Source organism: Panthera leo, chromosome A1, assembly GCF_018350215.1.
Source record: "Panthera leo isolate Ple1 chromosome A1, P.leo_Ple1_pat1.1, whole genome shotgun sequence".
NCBI classification, from domain to species: Eukaryota; Metazoa; Chordata; class Mammalia; order Carnivora; family Felidae; genus Panthera; species Panthera leo.
Genome location: NC_056679.1, coordinates 184438213 through 184450616, shown reverse-complemented (window position 1 = coordinate 184450616; position 12404 = coordinate 184438213).

Below are 12404 nucleotides of genomic sequence, written 5' to 3'. Positions count from 1 at the left end.
TTCATGCATCTGTTAGCATGTCTTAAGTTCTTTTGGTAGTTGGTCACAGACATTAGTTCCTTGCTCCATGGGCCCCTTCACTGATTGATGATAGCATAGCAATTTGAGTTCCCTGTAGTGATCTGGGGGAAGAGACAGCAGAGAGATCAAGCCAGAAAGAAGACATAGTTGAGAGTGACATTCCAACATGTTTATGGTATTCTCTCTGTTTGAAGTGAGTCACTAGGTCCGATTCAGACTCAAGGGAAGGGGAATACACAAGGATATGAATATTAGGAAGTTGTGCTCATTGAGAGCCATTTGATATGCTGCGTACGACAACCAGAAACTTAACACTTGATATCTCCAGCATGGTGCTTTCAGGGTTCCCAGAGAGAATGTTCCAAGAGACAGTAGCTACGAGGATTCTTATGTTCTAGCCACATAAGAAAACCACTTTCTCTGTATCCTGCTGGTGAAGTAAGTGATCTAAGCTGACTCAGGTTCAGAGGTAAGGGAATCAGATTCAACATTAAAGTATAAGGAGTAGCAAAGAACTTTCAGTCATCCTTCATCTACCACACTACTCCATATAATATAGCATGCCTTCCCCCCCCCCCCCCCACATACAACTTATTTTCTTTATCCCATTCTGTTTTCCTCCATAGAATTTATATTTTTAAACTTTAGCATCTGTCTCTTACAACTAGAAAGTGAGCTTCCTATGGTCAAGGAATTTGCCCTTTTTGTTTACTCATATAATCCCAGAGTTAAGAATAGTGCCTGGCACACACTAGGTTTTCAATAAGTATTTATTACAGTATGTGGGTCTATTAGGTCTTATACAATCTAGTCTCTGACTCTTTCTCCAGCCCCTTCCTGTTGGTCAATATTTTCTAACCACATTGACCTTTTGTTTTTGCTATTCCTAAAACTTACTAAATTTATTCTGATCTCATAGCCTTTGTTCCAGATGTCCCAAATTTTGCTTGATTTCCAAATGACTGAGTTCTTTTTGTCATTTAGGTCTAAGTTTTAGTGTGAGACCTCAGGAAGAACTTCTATATTAGGTCTATTATATCACCTAGTTTTATTTCTTCATAGCACTTACAACTATCAAATAGCTTCTGGTATGTGTGTTCACCTGTCTGTTTCATCTCACTTAGAAATAAATTCTATGAATTGAGGGTCTTATTCATTTTATCCAAAGCGCTATCCTTTAGCACCTGCTACAGTGTCTGGCTCACTAGAGGCCCTCAGTATACTTTTGTTGAATAAGACAAATCTACTGATAATTAAAGTAAGGAAATGCTGGCTTTCTTCTTAATATATATTTCTTAAAAATTTTTGCCCCAATTTTTCAAAATTTAGCTAAAATTCAATGACTATAACTTGTTGGTCTCACTTCTCCCCTCTTTTATTGCTATAATTTCATAATCACTGAATGTCATTACACTACTTTTCTTAATGACAGTAAAATATCTACTCAGGATGGGCCTAATGACCTGGAAGTAATTGCAGGAGTATACAAACAAAGAGAACTGCCAGTTGGCTGACAGGGTTGATATTTTATGTCTAGATCCTTGTCCACACTGCAATAAATTTGGTTCTACACTTGCTTTAGACCTATGTGAGTAGATAATTAAAACTTGAGAGAACTTGGAAAAAATGCCTGGAGACTAAGATCATTTTAGAAAGTGTGTGTCCAAAGTTGTGGCGTTAGAATAAATGGCAACGTTTAGTGTGTAGGGGCTACATTTTATTTATTTATTTATTTATTTATTTATTTATTTATTTATCTATTTATTTATTTATTCATTCATTCATTCATTTATTTATATACTTTCAATATGAAATTTATTGTCAGATTGGTTTCCATACATCACCCAGTGCTCATCCCAACAGGTATAGGGACTACATTTTAAGCCTAGCAAATTTCCAACAGATAGGAGTATCTTCTTGCTTTAAAATTTATCTTCTTGTCTCTTCCTCCCTATCCCCCAACCTGGCAGCTGTGTAGGCGTTAATTTTTTTTTTTTTTTTTTTACACAGATAAAATACTATTGACTCTGTCAATCCTGAAGTTTAGGAGAAAGTGATAAGCTCATTATCAGTGGAAAGTTCTTGCTTCAATATGTGAGCTTGTCCAAATGACCATGGAGGTAGTGGCTAGGTAAAAGAACAGATGTTGATAGATATCAGGAAAGTCTTATGTCTGTTAGTCTTCGAGAATGCAGGGGCATGATGATTTCAACATAGTCTGTTTTAGACAATTATAACCCAAACGCCACCGTAAGCATACATTTCTAGTACCAGCATTGACCAGAATGTTCAAGCATACATGTTGAAAAATAACTGTTTAAATTACAACTAATTTTTCAAAAATAAAAGATTAGATGACAGAAAGAATTTACTGGATCTAAGATGATAGTTCATAAATTCCAGGCTAAGTTGCCCTTTTTGTCAGTGAGAATCACAATGTTGCAAGTGTAGAATATTTGTGAGAGAGCTTTATGAGCTAGAAGCTTGTCTGGTACTTCTGCAAAGTGACAAGGGCATACACACATGTACACATATATGAGTATATACATGCATATGTAAGGATACCAACCATATCTTTTATTAGTACCGTAACCAATATCATATGGTTTATTCTTGGGAGATGAACATAGCTATGAACCTTAGTGCTATGGATACAAAGTAAAAAATGTTGGCATCTCCCACAGGTGAAAAAGTTTTGACCTAAGTTATATTTTAGTAGGGAAATAGTACCACAGGGTATAGATTTGGAATTGTCTTTTGAATTTAGACTTGTCATTTGCTAAGAATAGCTTTTTATCCTTTTTAAGAAAGTAGTAAATCTTTCCTTCTCCTAATCTTTCTCATTTCTAACTTCCAACCTGCTTGTTTCTTCGAAGCCCATCTGAAAATTGACAAATTGTAGGATATATCTTAGAAGGTCTTGGGATCATGGTAGAAAAATCCCTGGAACTAGAGTGGGAAGTCTTTTGTTCTAGACTCACAGCTCTGTCTTTTGGCAACTCATTAAAGAGGTCTTCTTTTCTTTCATAGTTACACATTTTAGAAGTTACTGCGAGGTTAAAAGAAGAGATGTGTGAGGAAGTATTTTGAAAATAGAAAATTCCAAAGAAAAATATGGGTATTATTATTTATGTGCATGTAGATTTATAGATAATGTCTGGTGATAGTTATAGCTTGGTAGTGCTGTTGGATAAACAGACATAAGACCCTATATAAAAAAGACACCATGCTTTCCATAATGGAATTTACGATTTATACAACTAATTAACCATTTATACAACTAAGTTTAAAGACCCAGGGTTTTAAATCTATATTCAAGGTTAAAAAAATTGTAACAAGAGAAGGAGGGCAGATCCAGATTTTTCAGTGTATTGGAAGCTGTTTCCTTAATCCATTCAGGATGGTAGTAAAAAATTATGTTTAGATTAGTGGAGCAAAGCCACTAGTGGTATAATAATGGCTTTTTATCAGATTGTAAATTCCCTGAGAACAGAGTCCATGTTGTTTCATTGTTGTATTTCAGAGTTCTGAAAGGTAGTAGGTGCTTAACTAATGTTTGAGAATGAATGAATTAGGGTGTAATTAAGTAGAAAATTAATATTTTGATGTATCTAAAGTATAGGAAGACTTGAGGGCTATTTTACAGATAAAGATAGAAAGGAGGATAGAATGTCAGGGCTTCTGAATAATCTTGACTTCCTTTCCTTACATCATTTTAAATTAAGACATTTTGATAATGCTTATGATGATGAAATGATAATCATAATCCCACACAATTTATGAGGTAGCCTCTACTTTCCTCATTTCACGAGTGTAATGAGACAGAGAGAGATTAAGTATTTTCCTTGAGACCACAGAGCTGGTAACAGCAGAACCTTAGTGTAAGAGGAGACAGAGGCAGAGTCCTGCAGTAACTCATCCCTAAGTATTACTTTCACTCTGAGGGGCCTTTAGATTTTGGATCTGTATCTTCTGCATGATCTTGTAGGGCTGTCTTCTAAATGAGTGAACCACTGTTATATTAAATATTGAACACAGGCTTGCTCTGAATCACAAAAATGACCACTTTTGGAATATCAGAGTCCAGCTTAGCTTAATATCCATCACTCAGTTTTTAGTTTAAAGGCAGAGGAAAAAGTGTTCAATGATACACTCTCTGGATCACCATATTGCCTTTAATTATCTTTGAAATTCTTTAAAATGAGAAGGAAGGTTAGATTAATTAAAATCCTGGGGCATCTGGGTGGCTCAGTCTGTTAAGTGTCTGCCTTCGGCTCAGGTCATGATCTCACGGTTTGTGGGTTTGAACCCCCCCACATTGGGTTCTGTGCTGACAGCTCAGAGCCTGGAGCCTGTTTCAGATTCTGTGTCTCCCTCTCTCTCTGCCCCTCCCCTGCTCTTGCTCTGTCTCTGTCTCAAAAATAAATACACATTAAAACAAATTTAAAAATATAATAAAGTAAAATAAAATAAAATCCTTATTCTTTCCCTACCTTTTTGAGGAGTAAAAGAAGCATCGCCTCTGTCTTACTGGTCATCCGCCAGAATAGAATGCATCACCTATGCATCTGTTCATTTAATCAATGTTACCACCTTCATCATAGTCTTAACTAGTGTTTATTTAGGGATGCTCTGTAACAGGCATCCTGCTGAGCATTTTAAATGCATTATATAGTTATGTGTGCACAACAGCCTATGAGGTTATGGATCCTGGGAAGATCTGGCACTTACACAAACATTCTCTGTAGGTTAGATTGTGATCCTGAGTTAATTAGTCAAGGATGCAAAGTCTTTGTGTAAGTGAGGTGCATGCTGAGAGACAGCAGGACCAGTTTCAGCACATCTTTGCATAGCTTTAACTCAGAGATCACCCAGATGTACTGACAAGAAGGATTTTGCTAGACTGGAGAGTGTCATCTTTGCTATGCCACAGTCAATTTTGTGTCACTATTCAGAAAGTTGCACAAACAATGTCTATATTACCTTTTAAGGGAATATTTACAATAATGGGACACTCATGATTCTGAAACCAAACTTAATAATAGTAAACCTGTATTCTTATCTGGAAGCAGAAAGTAGATTTACAGCTTTCTTTGGTTTTCTTCAACTACATAAATCCATTTCCTTGAAGTCTACCTCGACTCTGGTTTAATAGTCTTTTATTTGGGTAGTTCTGATACTCAGTTCATATGAGGACCATGAAAAAAATCCATTTTTCCATAGCTAGATGATATTGTTCTCACTTTAAGATGAGGAAATTGAGACTCAGAGATTAGGGAACATGCACAAGGTCTTACAGGTAGTAATGAGAGGATTTTGGCTTTGAGACCAGTCCAAGTTCTTAACAATTACACTATTTGTCTATTTTTTTTTAAGTTTATTTATTTTGAGAGAGAGGGGAGGGGAAGAGAGAGAAAGAGGGAAAGAGAATTCCAAGCAGGCTCTCTGCTGTCAGTTTGGAGTCTGACTCAGGGCTCAATCTCAAGAACCCTGAGATCATGACTTGAATGAAATCAAGAGTCAGATGCTTAACTGACTGGGCCACCTGGGCGCCCCAGGATTTGTCTGGTTTTTAAAAGAAATAATGCCTTGGCTTATCCTGTGTTGTTTTGTGGGATTAGTTAGTTGAGTAGCTGGTGATACAATATTTGAGGAAGATAAATTATGTAAAATGTAAAATCACCATATGAATTTAGATTTCCTATAAACACAATTGTTGCTTTTGTATGAGTAAGACAGTGGACTATCAGAGAATCATTGTAATTCCCTCATCTTTTATTAAACAGTGCGTTATTTTTACCTATTTTTTTCTTGAATTGTGTAAAGTATTTGCATTGGTAGTATGTGTGACTTATAAAAAAATACATGGACCTCATTCTTTACTGGGATGATTATATGCAGCCAATGTGTGTGTCTGGTATGTTTAAAAACAAGGGCATAGAAGTAGAAGCAAAGGGGAATGAAAGTATAAGGAATCTGCAGAAATTCCATAAAAAGTGCCTGAAAGTTTTTTTTTCTTGCTTTTTTGCAATCTGCACATTGCCCATTCTTCAAAGATTTCTTTGAGCCCAAATCTTGATAAAGGCTTCTGTGACCATTTCAGATCTCAGTAGTATGAGACTTCTTGCATGAATTTGTAATGCGCTTTTTGACATGTGGAATACAAATTGTTTTCCATTATATTTTATTTGATTCCAAGTTACTGAGGAAGGATAAATAATAGTTGTTATGAGGAGTAGTAGCCTACATCAAATTATACCTTGATTTTAAGATATTCCTACTTTTATTCATGTAAACATTTGATCTATTTATTTTTTTCATTTTCTCCAGTTTTTTATTCAGATACAGAGTTTCAATGCCTCCCTCTCAAAAAGATAGTTTGATCACTTCAACATTATTCCACTTTATACAAATGATTTTTTTAAATGGAGGATCCTTTCATTGTTAACAGAAAGAAGTTCAGAACTAATATATGTATATATATACATATATATACATACATATATATGTACATATATATACATACATATATACACATATATATGTATGTATATATATGTATATGTATATATATGTACATGTATATGTATATATACCTTAATTTTATTTTCCCCAGTTTTATGCCAAATTTTTATTTAATTCTTGATATATATATATATATATTCCCCTCTCCCTCACCCCCCATTAACCCTCAGTTTGTTCTCAGTATTCAAGAGTATCTTATGGTTTGCCTCCTTCCCTCTCTGTAACTGTTTTTTTACCCCTTCCCCTCCCCCATGGTCCTATATTAAGTTTCTCAGGATCCACATACGAGTGAAAACCTATGGTATCTGTCTCTGTCTGCCTGACTTATTTCACTTAGCCTAATACTCTCCAGTTCCATCCATGTTTCTAGAAATGGCCAGATTTCATTCTTTCTCATTGCCAAGTAGTAGTCCATTGTATATATAAACCATATCTTCTTTATCCATTCATCAGTTGATGAACATTTAGTCTCTTTCCATAATTTGGCTGTTGTTGAAAGTGCTGCTATAAACATTGGGGTACAAGTGCTCCTATGCATCAACAGTCCTGTATCCCTTGAGTAAATCCCCAGCAGTGCTATTGCTGGGTCATAGGGTAGATGCATTTTTCATTTTTTGAGGAACCTTCACACTGTTTTCTAGAGTGGCTGCACCAGTTTGTATTCCCACCAAGAGTGCAAGAGGGTTCCCATTTCTCCACATCCTCTCCAGCATCTATCGTCTCCTGATTTGTTCATTTTAGCCACTCTGTCATGTAAACATTTTAAAAGCCACTGAAATTTAGGGTCTAAAAATGAGGCAAATGTGTATTTGTTGGTGTGGTGTTTAATTAAAAAAATATATCTGTGCCTTCTTTCTATAGATCTTATATTTGTGAAAATGAGGAATTAATATATTTAAAATTCTTATAGTACCTAGTGCCAGTGCTGAATATATATACCCTCTATTTTGGGTGGGGATGGGTTAGCAGCTTTAGTAAGACATAATTGACATACCATACAAGTTACCTGTTTAAACTATATGATGACAGTGGTTTCTAGTATATTCACAGAGTGATGCAAGCATCACCACAATATTGGAACATTGAAATTGCCCCTAAAAGAAACCCTATACCCTTTAGCTATCACCCTCCAATCCCTACACCTCCCCTCATCCCTACACAATCACTAATTTCTGTCTTTATAGATTTGACTATTCTGTACATTTCATAAAAATGGGATCAAATAATGCATGATCTTCTACAACCAAATTCTTTTATTTAGCATAATGTTTTCAACAGTATTCCATTTTGAAGCAGTGTTCTATTCCTTTTTATTGTTGAATAATATTTCATTTCCTGGATGTACCACATTTTGTTTCTTCACATATACCACATGTTCGTGAACATTGCAGTGATTTTCACATTTTGGATATTATGAATAGTGCTGCATTTGGGAATAAGTTTTTCTGTGGATGCATGTGTTTGTCTTTGGTATAAACCTAGGAGTAAAATTGCTTGGTAAAATAGTAATTGTATATTTACATTTTTGAGGAATTGCCAAACTGTTTTTCAAAGCAGCCGCACCATTTTAAATTCCCACAAACCTTGTATAAAGGTTTCAGTTTTTTTCTACATCCTTATAAATTCCCATTATCTGACTTTTTGATTCTAACCATATTAGTGGGTTAAAGTGGTATGTCATTGCAGTTTTGATTTGCATTTCCCTAATAACTAATAATACTGAGCATCTTTTTATGGGCTTATTGGTTGTTTTTATATCTTCTTTGGAGAAATGTCTGTCTATTTAATCCTTCACCAATTTGTCATTGGATTATCTTTTCTTTAAAATTTTTGAGTTGTGGGAGTTCTTTATGTATTCTAGATACAAACACCTTGTTAGATATATGACTTGCAAATATTTCCTTCCATTCTGTGAGTTGTGTTTTTTCACTTTCCTCCTAGTGTTCGTTGAAGCATAGCATAGATGTTTTCAGTTATGGTGAAGTTTAATTTATCTGTTCTTACTTTTGTTGCCTGTGCTCAGTTTCATGCCTATGAACCTCTGCCAAATCCAGAGCTTATTTCTGGACACTCACTTGTATTCTTTTCATTTATATGTCTATCCTGTGCCAGGACAGTGCTGCCTTCATTATAGTTGCTTTGTAGTAACTTTTACAATCAGAAGTATGAATCCTCTAACTTTGTTTTCAAGATTGTTTTGGCTATTCTGAGTTCTTTGAGTTTGTATATATTTTTTTAGTATCAACTTGTTCATTTCTGCAAAGGAGCTATTGGGATTCATAGAAATTGCATTGAATCTGTAAATCAATTTGGAAAGTCTTGCTATCTTAACAACATTAAGTCTTCTGAACATGACTGTGAGATGTCTTTCTATTCATTTAGAGTTTCTTTAATTTCCATGAGCAGTGTATTGCAGTTTTCAGGATATGAATAATATACTTCTTTTGTTACATTTATTTCTAAGCAGCCCTTTATTCACTTTGATGCTTTTGTAAGTTGAATTGTTTTGTTAACTTTATGTTTATATTGTTTATTGGTAGATAACAAGAATATGATTTTTTTTAATGTTTATTTATTTTTGAGACAGAGAGAGACATAGCATGAACGGGGGAGGGCCAGAGAAAGGGAGACACAGAATCTGAAGCAGGCTGCAGGCTCCGAGCTGTCAGCACAGAGCCCGACGCGGGGGGCTTGAATTCATGGACTGCGATATCATGACCTGAGCCGAAGTCGGCCGCTCAACCAACTGAGCCACCCAGGTGCCCCATGATGGGTTTTTTATATTGATTTTTGTATCCTGCAACTTTGCTGAAATAATTTCTTTTCTAACAGTAGATTACTTACAACTTTCTCTGTGCAAGATCATGTCATTTGTGAATAGAGATAATTTTATTTCTTTTTTCTAATTTGGGTATCTTTTTATTTTATTTACTTGTCCTAATGCCCTGGCTACAACTCCCAGTACAATGTTTAGTAGAAGTAAAGAGAGTAGACATCCTTGTTTTGTTGCTGACCTCTAGAGGAAAGTATCCAGTTCTTCAAAATTAAGTGGATGTTACTTGTGATTTTTCATAGATGATCTTTATTGTGTTGAGCAAGTTTCCTTCTATGCCTAGATATTTTTTTAATCGTGAAATGGTGTTGGATTTTGTCAGTTGCTTTTTGTGCAATTTAGTGTTGAGTATATGGTTTGGGGTTTTAATTTTATCTGTTGATATGGTCTATTACATTAATAAATTTTTCCATATTAAACCAACCTTGCATTCCTGAGATAAATTCCATTTGATCATTGTGCATAATCTTTTTTCATATATTTTTGGATTTGGTATGCTAGTATTCTATCGAAGATTTTTGTGTCTGTATGCATAAGAGAAAATGGTCCATGGTTTTCTTGTTGTGTCTTTTAGATTCGTTAAGTGTTTTGTCAGATCACCAGCGAAATTATCTCTAGTTGGGCTTTTTGTGTGTGTGTGTGAGGGGGGGGATTTTTTTTATTCCTATTTTAATCTCTTTACTTGTCATAGTCTGTTCATTTTTCTATTTTCCTTTGTATGCATCATATTTTAGTTAGGTTTGTTTTGAGTAAGTAAAAACCCATTGAAAAATAACTTCTCAGAACCCACAAAGAGCTCTTATCTGTGGAGCAGATTATTATGTGTCACATTCTGATCCTTTTCATTTAAAAGTAAGTACCTGAAATTTTCTGAATTTCCTTAGTATCTTGCATTTCAACTTACAAATGATTTTCATCTTAAACATCATTTAATCTTATTAATTTTTATTCTTATATACAGATGAAAACCAATAGTCAGAAAGTTTATGTGACTAGCTCTAGTATTAGAGCTATTGAGTCTTATTACTGGGATTTAAAAATAGGAATTTTATTCCACATATTATAATTCATCCCCCCCGTATCCATTACCAGTTTGCAATTAATAGTATTTCAACTTATATTTGCATCTGTAATATCATTTTTTTTCAATTATTCTTCTAGTCTACCTTACAGCTTCAAACTTTGAAGTTTTACAAAAGTCTAAGATTGAAGATTTCTGCCTTTGGCTATGATAGAATAGGTTGTATGTGACCAATCCTTTATGGAGAATTGTCATAAAGGTGGAGTGAAAAAAATGCAAAAGGCATTTTAAAGCAACCAAAACACCCAGGGCTTGAGGTTTACAGATACTGAAGAAAAGGGTGAGATAAACCTAACATTCTCTTCCACTTCTTAAAAATGTTCTCTAGTTTATAAGTGGTATGGGTAGAGAGCAGTGGCTCAGACCTTTTACATGTCTTCGGGGGTTGAATTGATAACAGATGGAGTTCAGGGCTATAAAGGAAGTCAGCACTTGAGAGGCCAAGTTTCTAGAGAAGAAAACAACAGCACCCCAATGGACCTGACATTCTATGGTTCTTTCCCAGTGGAAACATTCTGGGTAGGGCAGAAGGCTAAAAAGCCAAGCATAAAGGAATGGAGGCTAAAAATCTAAGCAGAGTTTCTATCAGAATCCTGATTTTAGCAATACAAAAATTTGTAGTTCAAGGATTTAAAATTGCTCATTGTTATGTTTAAGAAAATAAATAAGAATGTAGGGAATAAAACATTAGAATCAATAATAAAGAATCAAATGGAAATTTTAGAATTAAAAAAATAAAATGACAATTATAAACCTAGTAGGTTTAATAGCAGAAAATAAAACTATTTACTACAGACAGATGAATTGAAAATGTTCAGATAGAAACTATTAGGGAAAATATAAAAGAACATTTGAGATACATGGGATAGTACAAAAAGGTCTATCAAATGTGTAGAGTTCTAAAAGGAGAAGAGAGAATTGAATAAGATACACGCAGTCTTTAGAGGTAGAATGGCTATGGTTTTTCCAAATCTGATGAGGTATATCAATGCAGATTTAGGAAGTTTTTTTTCTCAACACCCCAGCAGTATAAATTTTCAAAATAAAAACCAAACACACATATACATACACATACCTGGGTTCATTATATTCTAATCAAAGATTAAGAAAATATCTCAAGAATAGCTAGGATAAAATTCCAAAGTTACAACAGTAAGAGTAACTAATAGATATTTAGCATAGGTGATGGAAGCCAGAAGACATTAAGATAATATCTTTGAAGTAGTGAAAGGAAAAAACTTCTCGTCTTAAAAATCAAAAGTGGAGAAAACTTAAGAAACAAAACAGATGAACATAGGGGGATAAAAAGAGAGGCAAACCAGAAAACAGACTCTTATCTATAGAGAACAAACTGAGGGTTACTGGAGGGGAGGTGGGCAGGGGGATGGGTTAAATAGGTGATGGGTATTAAGGAGGGCACTTGTGATGAGCACTGGGTATTGTATGTAAGTGATGAATCACTAAATTCTACAACTGCAGCTAATATTTATTACAGTTTATGTTAACTAACTGGAATTTAAATAAAAACGTGGAAGAAAAAAGTGAAGAAAAATATTATCTGGAAAAAATGGAATTTATTGTCAGCACACTTAAAGTGAAAGAAAATTTTAGGGGAGTTGTTCAAGGAGAAGGAAACTTATCTCTTATAAAAGTGTGAAAATTCAGTAAGTAATGAAGAGCAATAAAAGTAAATATGTGGGTAAATATAAATTTATATTGACTACAAAACAATAAATGTAATTGGAATAAAAATAGTTGATAATTATATGAAATAGTGGAGAGGAGTAAATGGATTTAAAGAGTTCTAATATTCTTGCATTGCCCTGGTAGTGGTAAAAGTACTAACTTATAGTAGAATTTAATATGTCAAAATGGTAGTATAATCTTTAAAGTAATTTTCAAATACTCTTTAGATTTCTATTAATTAACATACAGTGTAATATT